The 12,783-nt window shown below is 38.1% G+C and overlaps 1 protein-coding gene across 6 annotated transcripts in view; it reads left to right on the top strand.

Moving 5' to 3' along the window:
• Positions 1-12,783, top strand: part of Cpq (carboxypeptidase Q) — a 568,473-nt gene that overhangs the window by 168,863 nt on the left and 386,827 nt on the right. The gene's annotated exons all lie outside the window — the stretch shown is intronic.

The following is a 12,783-nucleotide window of genomic DNA, read 5'->3' as shown; positions in this document are numbered from 1 at the left end:
CTCTAGGTCCTTAAATTTACAGTCTTGTTTCTAAGGATGTGTGCCTGGGAGAATGCAGTGGCTTAGACTATAAAGAGAATATAACCATGTTGACTTTTAGACATTTTGTATCTGAGATAAATGTAAAATAGTACCATTAAACTGATCCTAACATTTTGTAAGAAAAACATTGCATCATCTCACCATTTCCACTTCCCTCTTATCTCTCTTTTGGATCACTCAAAGCAATTTAACATTCAGGGCTGGCTTCCTTGCAATGCAGTACACCTGAGACTTCTGCCTTCTGCCTTCCTTGCATGTGATCTCAAGAATGTAAAGTAATTTTTATGTTATCCCAAATAGAATATAATTCAGGATGTGACTGTATTGAGGCAAACTTGTAATTTTCATTGTAAAAAAAATACTTTTTCCTTACTTATCTTCTCCATTGCCTTATACAATAGAATAGACTGTAAGTTTTTATTGGCCAAGGAGGCAAAAGGCTCCCCATTACATTGCTGTGATAACTGTATGCCCAAACAGGATAAGAATTCACTGAGGTGGGGTGAGATACTGAGAAACTTGGCTTCATAAATATGATCTACTCTTGTTTGCATCCCTTGGCCTTTTGTGTACAGCAGTGGCTCTCAATTTGTGAGCTGCAACCTTTTTGGGGATAACAAAATTACAGTTATGAAGAAGCAACAAAATAATTTATGGCTGGGGGTCACCGAAACATGAGGAACTAGATTAAAGTGTCACAGCATTAGGAAGGTTGAGAACCTCTGGTGTGCTGTACTGATAGCCTGAGTGAAGTAGAGAGGAATAGGAATAGGAACAATTAGGTTAACTTGAGTAAGAGGTGATGAAACATTTGGAGAGAGATGACTGTATCCAGGTGATGTTTATGTAGTGTCAGAGAGGAAGAGATTGCTATAACATCTGGCAAAAAAAAAAGATGTGATAAAGTGTATAAATCAATCTCTATAATGATAATTAACACATAGTCAGTAAATGACATAATAGAAGCACTGGTGGGGCTACATCCCAGAGTTAAATAGCTTCAAAGAGGGTGCTGATTAAAGCCATTATGATTATAAAACATTTTTCATCTTCAAAAAGCACCTTGATGAGATTTCACATTTTTGTAATCAGGAGGCCAGCTTAAAACATTCTGAGCAGAGGTGAAACATCTTAAGAGGTATATTTTGAAAGCCAGCTCTTCTCAGGGAGCAAAAATAAAGCTTACTCCTCCTTTTTTATGGAAAAAATAATGCTGCATAATTCACATTTAGATAGTCTTGGGGTTTTGATGTCTGGTGGTTTGGTTCTTCAGTGTGACCTTAGGATAATTAGCTACTAAGCTTGATTTAAACTGTTCAGAAATGTGGTTGCTATGGAGTGGGGTGGGCATATGTGCCTGGTGGTGAAAAACAACGAAAAGCCACTCTGAACACAATACAACAGGGAGAACCTTGATTATAGGCTCTTTTCTTCCCTCACTTTGTTTTTGTTTAATGCACTCTGAGATCCATAACAGATGTGCTGTAATCAAGTCCGGTGCCAACTCCCATCACTTTGCAGGTGGAGGCCACTGTGCTCCCACAGGGGAAACCAGAGAAGACCCACATGGAATGCACAGCTTTTCCTTCTCACCATCTTCTTCTTTCCCCTGCTCTGTGACTTATAAAAGTCATTCTTGTCTTTGCCATTTTCAAACACTCTTTAATCTTTATACTCAGGATACTGCTTCATGTAGTTTGACAGTATCCTACCCATTTCATTTCAGAAAGGCAGGCAGGCACTGCACTGTGGACACTGAGTTTTGAGTCAGAGTACCTGGAAGTGTGTTCAGCCACTTGCCATATGTGCACTCTTGGCAACTAGTGAAGCTCCTTGTTCCTCAGTTTTATCTATGAAATGGCACAAATACTGTTTTTGGAGGTTAAATAGGATAATGGTGTTGTCTAGTGCACAGTAAATTTTATTTTATTTTGTGTGTACATTTGTCTGTGTGTTGGGATAGGGATGCCCATGTTTGTGCATGGGTGTAGAGGTCAGAATACAACTTCAGCTTTGTCCTTAGGCGATGTTCACCTTGTTTATTGAGATAGGGACTTTCACCTACCTAGGACTTTCCAAGTAAGCTAAGCTGGCTGACCATTGAGATTGAGGTATCTAGGGATCTCTGCTTTCTACACTTGGAGTACTGTGGGCAGGGAATCCAACTCAGATCCTCATGCAAACACTTTACTGGCTGAACTATTACTTGGCCCACAGAGTTAATTTTAAATATATAAGGATACTATTGTTAGATAGTTTTACTCACTATTGACTGGCTATAGTTAGTGAATGAAAGAAGAAGAATTGAATGTATTGTAGAAAGGAAAGGAAAATAAGAATGAATGAGGTAGTCAAGAAAGAGGGAAGAAAAAACTTGGCTTCTTTAATGTCATCATGGTTGGCAAATTATAACTGCAGCTATCTGGGCTGGGAAACAAACAGTAACATTATATTTCTATTCATTTCTTCATCTTCACAGCTTACATGTTTATTCATCTGTTTCTCTTCTAGATTGTTCACTGAGGTTCTCCCAGGGCTGTGCATAATGGTTGGCATACAATAGCACTGGGACAAGTGAATAAAGAATTAGGCAGCCTTTCCAGTTTGCTAACATGTAAATTCCATTGTCACCATTTCACATTCACAAACACTGAATAATATAGATGAGGTGACTAGCCTTTTGAATTACTGTTTATCAAAAATAAAACCTTTGCAATCTGAGATCAGGCTATATTCAGGTAAAGTATTGCAACAGCATATCTGTATGGTACTTTATAGGTATGCTATAATTAACAATCTGCATGTCAAGTAAGACTATTGTTTTTTCATCTGCTTAAAATCTTGGTATAAAATTTACTCTTAGCTGCTATTGTGCTTTCACAATTATATATACACACACACACACACACACACACACATACATGTCTGTCTTCATCTTCTGTTTTTCAACTTTCTTATTACCAAAAGTCTAAGATTAAGAATCATGTCACTGTGGCAAGTTTTTCTGAGTCTCCAGTGGTAAAAAAAAATTAATGCATTTTAAGTTCAAGTTTTAGACTATAGGAATGTTTGCTTATTCGGTGCCTCTTTTTTTAAATTTATGGTTGTGAGCCTTGCTTTTTTAAAAGTTTCTTAAATTATGATTTTTTTGTATTTTTTTATTTTTATTAATTACAGTTTATGGACACCTGATTTTTGACAAAGATGCCAAAAGCATTCAATGGAAAAAAGATAGGATCTTCAACAAATGGTGCTGGTGTAACAGGATGTCTACATGTAGAAAAATGAAAATAGATCCATACTTATCACCCTGCACAAAACTAACTTCCAAGTGGATCAAAAAACTCAATATTTTTTTCTTTTTATTAATTTCAGTTTATTCACTTTGTGTCCCCCTGTAGCTCTCTCCCTCCTCCACTCCCAATCTCACCCTCCTTCCAACTTCTCTACCTATGCCCCTCCCCCAGTCCATTGATAAGTGAGATCTTCCTCTCCTTCCTTCCAATCCTAGTCTATCATGTCTTACCAGGGGTGGCTGCACTGTCTTCCTCTATGGCCTGTTAAGGCTGCTCCCCCCACAGTGGGAGGTGATCAAAGAGGAGGCCTATCAGTTCCTGTCAGAGACAGTTTCTGTTCCCATTACTATGAAACCCACTTGGACACTGAACTGCCATGGGCTACATCTGTGCAGGGGTTCATGAATGGTTCTTGATTAGATTATCAGTCTAGGAAAAAACCTGTGCCCAGAATTTCTGATTCTGTTGCTCTCCTTGTGGAACCTCAGTCCTGTCTAGGTCTTACTATCTCCCCCTTCTTTTATAAGATTTTTTGCACTCTGCCCAAAGTTTGGCTATGAGTATCAGTATCTGCTTTGATACCCTGCAGACATGCTCCTGTCCTGTTCCCTGTTTTCTCATTCTTCTGTTGTCCATCTTCTTTGCCTTTCTGAGTGGAGATTAAGCATCTTAGCCAGAGTCCTCCTTCTTAATTAGTTTCTTTAGGTGTACAGATTTTAGTATGTTTATCCTATATTATATGTCTAATATCCACTTATGAGTGAGTATATACTGTGTGTGTCTTTCTGCTTCTGGATGATCTTTTATACTTCCCACCATTTGCCTGCAAACTTTATTATTCCCTTGTGTTTTATTGCTGAGTAATATTTCATTGTGTAGATGTATACCACAATATCTGTCTCCATTCCTCAACTGAGGGGCATATGGGTTGTTTCCAGCTTCTGTTTATTACAAATAAGCTGCTACAAACATGATTGAGCAAATGTCCTGGTTGTATACTTGCTCATCTTTTGGATATATGTCTAGGATTGGTATAGCTGGATCTTGAGGTACCACTGTTTCTAATTGTCTAAGAAAATGCCAGATTGATTTCCAAAGTTTATATTCCCACCAACAATAGAGGAGGGTTCCCTTTTTTTCTACATCCTCTCCAGCATGAGTTGTCACTTGAGTTTTTGATCTTAGCCATTCTGATGTAAGGTGAAATATCAGGGTTGGTTTGATTTGCATTTCCCTGATGACTAAGCATTTCTTTAACTGTTTCTCTGCATATCAATATTCCGCTATTGAGAATTCTCCCCTTAGCTTTGTTCCCCATTTTTTATTTTTTTTAAGATTTATTTATTTATTATTTATACAATGTTGTTTTTGCATGTCTGCATGCCAGAAGAGGGTTCCAGATTTCATTTTAGATGAAATCTAAATGAGAACCACCATGTGGTTGCTGGGAATTGAACTTATGACCTCTGGAAGAGCAGCCAGTGCTCTTAACCTCTGAGCCAACTCTCCAGCTCTGTTCCCTGTTTTTTAATTGGATTACTTGATTTGTTGCTGTTTAACTTCTTGAGTTCTTTATATATTCTGGATATTAGCCCTCTGTCAGATATAGAGTTCGGTGAGAAAGAAATTAAGGGAACAACATCCTTCACAATAAACACAAAGGACATAAAGTACCTTGGTGTGAACCTAACCAAGTAAGTCAAAGACTTGTATGAAAACAATTCCCAGTCTCTGAAGGAAGAAATGGAAGAAGATATCAGAAGATGGAAAGATCTTCCATGCTCATGGCTTGGCAGGATTAACATAGTAAAAATGGCCATCTTACCCCAAACAATCTACAGATTCAATGCAATGCCCATCAAATTACCAACACAATTATTTAAAAACCTTAAAAGAAAAAATATCAAATTCATATGAAATAACAAGAAAGCCATAATTGCTAAAACAATTCTCTATAATAAAAGATCTTCTGGAGGTATCTGCATCTCTAATCTCAAGCTGTACTACAGAGCAACAATAGTAAAAACTGTATGGTACTGGCGTAGAAACAGAATGGTGGATCAATGGAATCAGATAGAAGACCCAGAAATAAACCCACACACTTATGGACACCTGATTTTTGACAAAGATGCCAAAACCATTCAATGGAAAAAAGACAGAATCTTCAACAAATGGTGCTGGTCTAAGTGGATGTCTAAATGTAGAAAAATGCAAATAGATCCATATTTGTCACCCTGCACAAAACTAAAGTCCAAGTGGATCAAAGACCTCAATATAAAACCAGACACACTAAACCTATTAGAAGAAAAAGTAGGGAAGAGCTTTGAACTCATTAGCATAGGAGACAACTTCGAGAACAGAACACCAACAGCACAGGCTCTAAGATCAACAATCAATACATGGGACTTCATGAAACTGAAAAGCTTCTGTAAAGCAAAGGACACTGTTGTCAAAACAAAATGACAGCCTACAGAATGGAAAGGATCTTCACCAAACCTATATCTGACAGAGGGCTAGTATTTAGTGCCTCTTGATAAATATCTAGTATAGCATAGACACAAAAAGAATTATAAGCAAGCCAGGCATGATGGCACATTTCTGTATTCCCAGCACTCAGGAAGGCAGAGGCAGGTGGATCTTTTTGAGTTCAAGGCTAGTTTGGTCTACAAAGTGAGTCCAGGACAGCCAAGGCTACACAGTGAAATTCTGTCTCAAAAAAGAACAATATTTTCTTTCAAACCACTCTTTACTATAATATATATTTCTGTGTGTTCATGGTATCTTCTTTCCCTGTCCCTCTCCCTGTCCTCTGTCCCTGTTTCTCTCTCCTTTTTTTTTTTTTTTTGTCCTTAAACTTCTCCACATCCATTTTAGCTTCCTTAGGTACACAAGGAAAGCATGAGCCTATCTAGAAAGATTTAAATACTGACAGAATTAACAGTGCTTGTTCTGAATTTGGGCAATTAAAAATTTGCAATAATGTTGGATTTTGCCTAAGACCTGTGTTTTTGGATAATTATGGCATGATGATTCCTGACAATTGGTAGTTTAACAGAATGAAGAATAATCTGGAAGACGGGCCTCTAGACATGCCTCTGGTGGATTATGTTAATCCTGTTAATTGATGTGAGAAGACCCACTAACTGTGGATAGTATTATTCTCTGGATGGCATTTGGAACTGTAAGTGAAGGAGATAAAAGCAAAATACTCATTAATAGTCCTCTGATTCTTGATGGTAGTTCTGATGTGACAAACTATTCCAAGTTCCTGCTGCCTTGACTTTCCTGTCATGATGGATTGTACCCTAGAACTGAGTTAAATTAAGCTTTATCTCCCTTAGGTTCTTTTAGCAAAGCATTTTATCACAGCTACAAGAAAAGTAACTAAAACTAGTGATAACTGATATATATTTACATAATATATGTAATTAATATATTATATATTTTATATATTAGTTATATATATTTCCTATTCTTTTGTGCTCCAAAAAACAAAGTATTGCCAAAAAGAAGAAGAAAGAGAGAAAGAGATAGAGAGCCAGAGAGAGAATGAGCAAAAGCCTTTTTTCATAGACTTAGATAAGACTTGGCTAGTGATATTTATTTTGCTTACCTATCTCAAGGTCATGTTTTATCACCTCTAATCTGAAACTGTTTTGGTCTTTAACATATTTTACTACACTGACATTTTATATAAAATATGTTATTTTATGTTAATAAATAAAATATTTACTACACTGAACTATGGGAGCACTAATTTGTCAGTGTGCTCCCACTTGCATTTGTTGAGAACAGTATTGTGACTGACCTAGTCTAGCACACTGAGGCATAGAATATCGATTCTTTCTATTGGTAAATCTATGGTTGATTCCTGTCATTCATTGTAAGAAAGCCTGTCCTAGGGTAGGAATTCATCATAATATGGTAAGATGATTTGAGACTTCTGAATCCTATGGTTGTAGCACCTATTGATGATCCTTGCCTGAATGGTTCACAGTATTTGTTAATTCCAAATGTCTCTGTAAGTCACTTATTATTTCTGTTTAACTGTTAGCAGGCACGTTTTTTGTTGTTGTTGTTGTTGTTGTTTTTCAGCTTTGTATCCTCTTCTTCTTAGGGTTTCTGAGCATACTTGCTTGTACTTTTATCAGTTTGTGTGATTGTAGTGGCTAACTTTAGTTGTCAATAAACTAGAATCACCTGGGGAGAGTCTCAGTGAGGGAGTGTCTACAGTGATCATTTCTGTGGGGATTTTTTTTAAGTTAATTGATATGGGAAGACACAGCCCACTGTTTGTGGTACCATTACCAAGGCAAGGAGTCTTGAACCATATGAGAGTAAAGAATTGGTCAAGATGAGCGTTAGAAAGCAAGCAAATGAGCTAGTCTATATTCTTTTCTTTCTATTCTTGACTGTGGTTATGATTTGACTAACTGTTTGAAGTTCTTGATGTATCTACAGTGATGGACTGTAACCCAGAATTGAAAGCTGAAATAAATCCTTTTCTACCAAGTAGCTTTTGGCCACACATCCTATCACAGCAAGAGAGTTGAAACTAGGACAGTGATACAATTCATTACTATCATCATTATCTTGTTTAGCACATGGATATATATATATATATACGACGTTTGTGTGCATATGCATATGTGTGATAGGCACATGAATGAGTGTGTGCAAGCGTGCAGGTCTTCATGTGGAGGCCTGAAAGGCTGACGTTAGAGTCTTCTTCCTTGGCTCTCCACAGTATTTATTTTAGGGTCTTTTAATGGAACACAGGCTTGCTGATACAAATGATCTAAACAGCCAAATTGCTCTAGGGTTTCCCTGTCTCTGCCTTCAAGCTGGAATTACAGGTGGGCACATGTTTCATTTACATATATTCTGGGAATCCTAACTTCTGTCCCCATCCAAATCCATATTATATGACAAGCTTGGATATTTACTCATTGAAAGGAATTTTTTATTCATAGAAACACAAACTACCCCAGAAAAATCAGCCAATTAGTAAGATACAATCAACATTTCCTCTGCACTTTTTCACTAGCAGTGTGAGCTTTCAGATAATAAATCCTGATGTCATTTTTAGTTTACTGTTACTAATGTTTGTGATATGCCAATGAAGCTCCTCCACTGCATACAGAACTGCCAATAGTCTTTAAAACAAGCAAGCAACAATTTCAGCTCTGGCAATAGCTTCTGTTTTCCCTGATATTTTGCTGTTATTATTTTTCTTTACCTTTTCTGTTATTGAACTCGTCAGTGCTGATATTGAAGATGATTCTCTTTTTTAATTTAAATTTATTTTTATAATTTATTCACTTTACATCCCGATTGTAAGCACTCTCCCGTGTCTCCTCCCATGTCTCCTCCCAGTCCCATACTCATTTTCTCTTCCCCCTTTCCCCCTTTCCCCCTCCCCTACTCCTCAGAAAGGTGGAGCCCTTCTCCCCTATCATTTGACCCCAGCATATCAAGTCTCATCAGGACTGCCTCTGTGGCTTAGCAAGCCCCCTGACCCCCCACCAGAGGGGAGTGATCAAATAGCAGAAAGAGAGTCCATGTCAGAGACAGGTCCTGTTCCTCTTACTAGGGAACCCACATAGAGACTGAGTTTCCTATTGGCTGCATCTGAGCTAGGGGTCTAGGTCCTCTTCATGCATGGTCTTTGCTTGGTGAATCATTTTCTGTAGACCCCCAGATTTGTTGGCTCTGTTCTTCTTATGGAGCTCCTGTGCCCTCTAGTCCATCTATTTCCCCACTCTTTCCTATGACTCCCTGCACTCTGCCCAAAGTTTGATTATGAGTCTCTGTATCTGCTTTGATACCCTGCTGGATAGAGTCTTTTAGAGGACACCTATGGTAGACTCCCATCCTATTCCCTGTCTTCAACCACTTCTGGTGTCTATTCTACTTGTACTCCTAAATTAGAATTAAGCACTCTACCTAGGTCCACTTTTTAATTTTGCTTCTTTAGGTCTGTGGATTATGTTATGGTTACCCTCTATTACATGGCTAATATTCACTTATAAGTGAATATATACCATGTGTGTCTTTCTGGTTACTTCACTCAGGATGATCTTTTCTACTTCCATGCATTTGCTTGAAAATTTCATGATTTCTTTGTTTTTAATAGCTCAGTAGTATTCCATTGTGTAAATGTACCACAATTTCTGTGTCCATTTTTTGGCTGAGGAATATCTAGGTTGTTTCCAGATTCTGGCTATTATGAACAAAGCTGCTATGAACATAGTTGAGCAAATGTCCTGGTTGTATGTTAGAGCATCATGTGGGTATGTGCCCAGAAGTGGGTCTTTAGGTAGCACCATTCCCAGTTGTCTGAGAAAGCACCAGATTGATTTCCAAAGGTATTGAACAAGTTTGAACCCCCACTAGCAATGGAGGAGTATTCCCCTTTCTTCACATCCTCACCAGCTTGTGCTGTCATTTGAGTTTTTGTTCTTAGCCATTCTAATAGGTGTAAGATGGAATATTGGAGTCATTTTAATTTAGATTTCCCTGATCAATAAGGACATTGAGTAATTGTTTTTTAAATGTTTCTTTGCCTTTTGATATTCCTCTGTTGAGAATTCTCTGTTTAGTTATGCATACCATTTGATTATTCACCTTGTTAGAATTTTATTTCTTGAGTTCTTTATATATTTTGGATATAAGCACTCTGTTGGATATAGAGTAGATGAAGATCTTTTCCCACTTTGTAGGCTGTAGTTTTATGTTGTTGACAGTGTTCTTTACTTTACAGAAGCTTTTCAGTTTCATGAGATCCCATTTATTAATTATTGATTTTAGAGTCTGAGCTGTTGATGTTCTGTTCAGGAAGTTGTCTCTAATGCCATTGAGTTGAAGGATATTTCCTAATTGTTCTTTTTTTATTTCTTTGTTTTTTTATTTTTATTTTTTATTAATTACACTTTATTCATTTTGTATCCCCCCATAAGTCCCTCCCTCCTCCCCTCCCGATCCCACCCTCCCTCTCCTTTCTGCATGCATGCCCCTGCCCAAGTCCACTGATAGGGGAGTTTCTCCTCTCCTTTCTGATCTTAGTCTATCAGTTCTCATGAAAAGTGGCTGCATTGTCCTCTTCTGTGGCCTGGTAAGGCTGCTCCCCCATCAGGGGGAGGTGATCAAAGAGCAGGCCAATCAGATTATGGCAGAGGCAGTCCTCTTCCCATTACTAGGTAACCCACTTGGACACTGAACTGCCATGGGCTACATCTGTGCAGGGGTTCTAGATCATCTCCATGAATAGTCCTTGGTTGGAGTATGAGTCTCTGGGAAGTTCCCTGTGTTCAAATTTTCTTGTTCTGTTGCTCTCCTTGTGGAGTTCCTGTCCTCTCCAGCTCTTGCTATTTCCCACTTCTTACATAAAATTCCATTCACTCTGCCTGCCAGTTGGCCAAAAGGCTCAGCATCTCTTTTGATAGTCTGCAGGGCAGAGGCTTTCAGAGGCCCTCTGTGGCAGGTTCCTAGGTTGTTTTCTGTTTTCTTTTTCTTCTGATACCCATCCTCTTTGACCCTCAAGATGGGGATTGAACACTTTCCTCTCTCTTTGCTTAGTGTATTTAGATGCACAGATTTTAGTGGGTTTGTCCTATGTTGTATGTCTATATGAGTGAGTATGTACCATGTGTGTCTTTTTGCTTCTGGGACAACTCACTCAGGATGATCCTTTCCAGGTCCCACCATTTACCTGCAAATTTCATGATTTCCTTATTTTTCATTGCTGAGTAATATTCCATTGTATAGATATACAACAATTTCTGCATCCATTCTTCAGTTGAGGGGCATCTGGGTTGTTTCCAGCTTCTGGCTATTACAAATAAAGCTGCTACAAACATGGTTGAGCAAATGTCCTTTTTGTGTACTTGAGCCTCTTTTGGATATATGCCTAGGAGTGGTATGGCTGGATCTTGAGGAAGCACTATTCCTAGTTGTCTGAGAAAGTGCCAGATTGATTTCCAGAGTGGTTGTACAAGTTTACCTTCCCACTAGCAGTGGAGAAGGGTTCCCCTTTCTCCACAACCTCTCCAGCATGTGTTGTCACTTGAGTTTTTCATCTTGGCCATTCTCATGGGTGTAAGGTGAAATCTCAGGGTTGTTTTGATTTGCATTTCCCTAATGGCTAATGAGGTTGAGCATTTCTTTAAGTGCTTCTCTGCCATTCGATATTCCTCTATTGAGAATTCTCTATTTAGCTCTGTTCCCCATTTTTTAAGTGGATTACTTGTTTTGCTGCTTTTCAGCTTGTTTAGTTTTTTATATATACTGGATATGAGTCCTCTGTCAGATAAAGGGTTGGTGAAGATTCTTTCCCAATCTGTAGGCAGTCACTTTGTTTTGATGACAGTGTCCTTTGCTTTACAGAAGCTTTTCAGTTTCATGAGGTCCCATTTATTGATTGTTGCTCTTAGACCCTATCCTGTTGGTGTTCTGTTCAGGAAGTTTTCTCCTGTACCAATGAGTTCTAGGGTATTCCCCACTTTTTTTTTTTTTTGGCCGATTTAATGTGTCTGGTTTTATGTTGAGGTCTTTGATCCACTTGGACTTCATTTTTGTGCAGGGTGATAAGTATGGATCTATTTTCATTTTTCTACATTTAGACATCCAGTTGGAGCAGCACCATTTGTTGAAGATGCTGTCTTTTTTCCATTGAATGGTTTTGGCGTCTTTGTCAAAGATCAGGTGTCTATAAGTGTGTGGGTTTATTTCTGGGTCCTCTGTTCGGTTCCATTGATCCACCATTGTTTCTGTGCCAGTACCATGCAGTTTTTAAAACTGTTGCTCTATAGTACAAACTTAAGATCAGGGATGGAGATACCTCCAGAAGATCTTTTATTGTAGAGGATTGTTTTAGCAATTCTGGATTTCTTGTTATTCCAAATGAAGTTGAGAATTTTTCTTTCCAGGTCTGTAAAGAATTGTGTTGGTAATTTGATGGGAATTGCATTGAATCTGTAGATTGTTTGGGGTAAAATGGCCATTTTTACTATGTTAATCTTGCCAAGCCATGAGCATGGGAGATCTTTCCATCTTCTGATATCTTCTTCTAATTCTTTCTTCAGAGACTTGAAATTTTTTTCATATAATCTTTGACTTCCTTGGTTAGGGTTACTCCGAGATACCTTATGTCATTTGTGGCTATTGTGTTGTTTCCCTAATTTCTTTCTCAGCCTTTTTGTCTTTTGTATACAGGAGGGCTACTGATTTTTTTGAGTTAATTTTGTATCCGGCCACTTTGCTGAAGGTGTTTATCAGCTGTAGGAGTTCCCTGGTAGAGTTTTTGGGGTCACTCATGTATACTATCATATCATCTGCAAATAGTGATAATTTGACTTCTTCCTTTCCAATCTGTATCCCCTTGATCTCCTTCAACTGTCTTATTGCTCTAGCAAGGACTTCCAGCACTATGTTGAAGAGATATGGA

The sequence above is a fragment of the Meriones unguiculatus genome, chromosome 1 (genome assembly GCF_030254825.1).
Source record: "Meriones unguiculatus strain TT.TT164.6M chromosome 1, Bangor_MerUng_6.1, whole genome shotgun sequence".
NCBI classification, from domain to species: Eukaryota; Metazoa; Chordata; class Mammalia; order Rodentia; family Muridae; genus Meriones; species Meriones unguiculatus.
The sequence above is the reverse complement of the archived record's forward strand: the minus strand, read 5'-3'. Positions and strand labels throughout refer to the sequence as shown.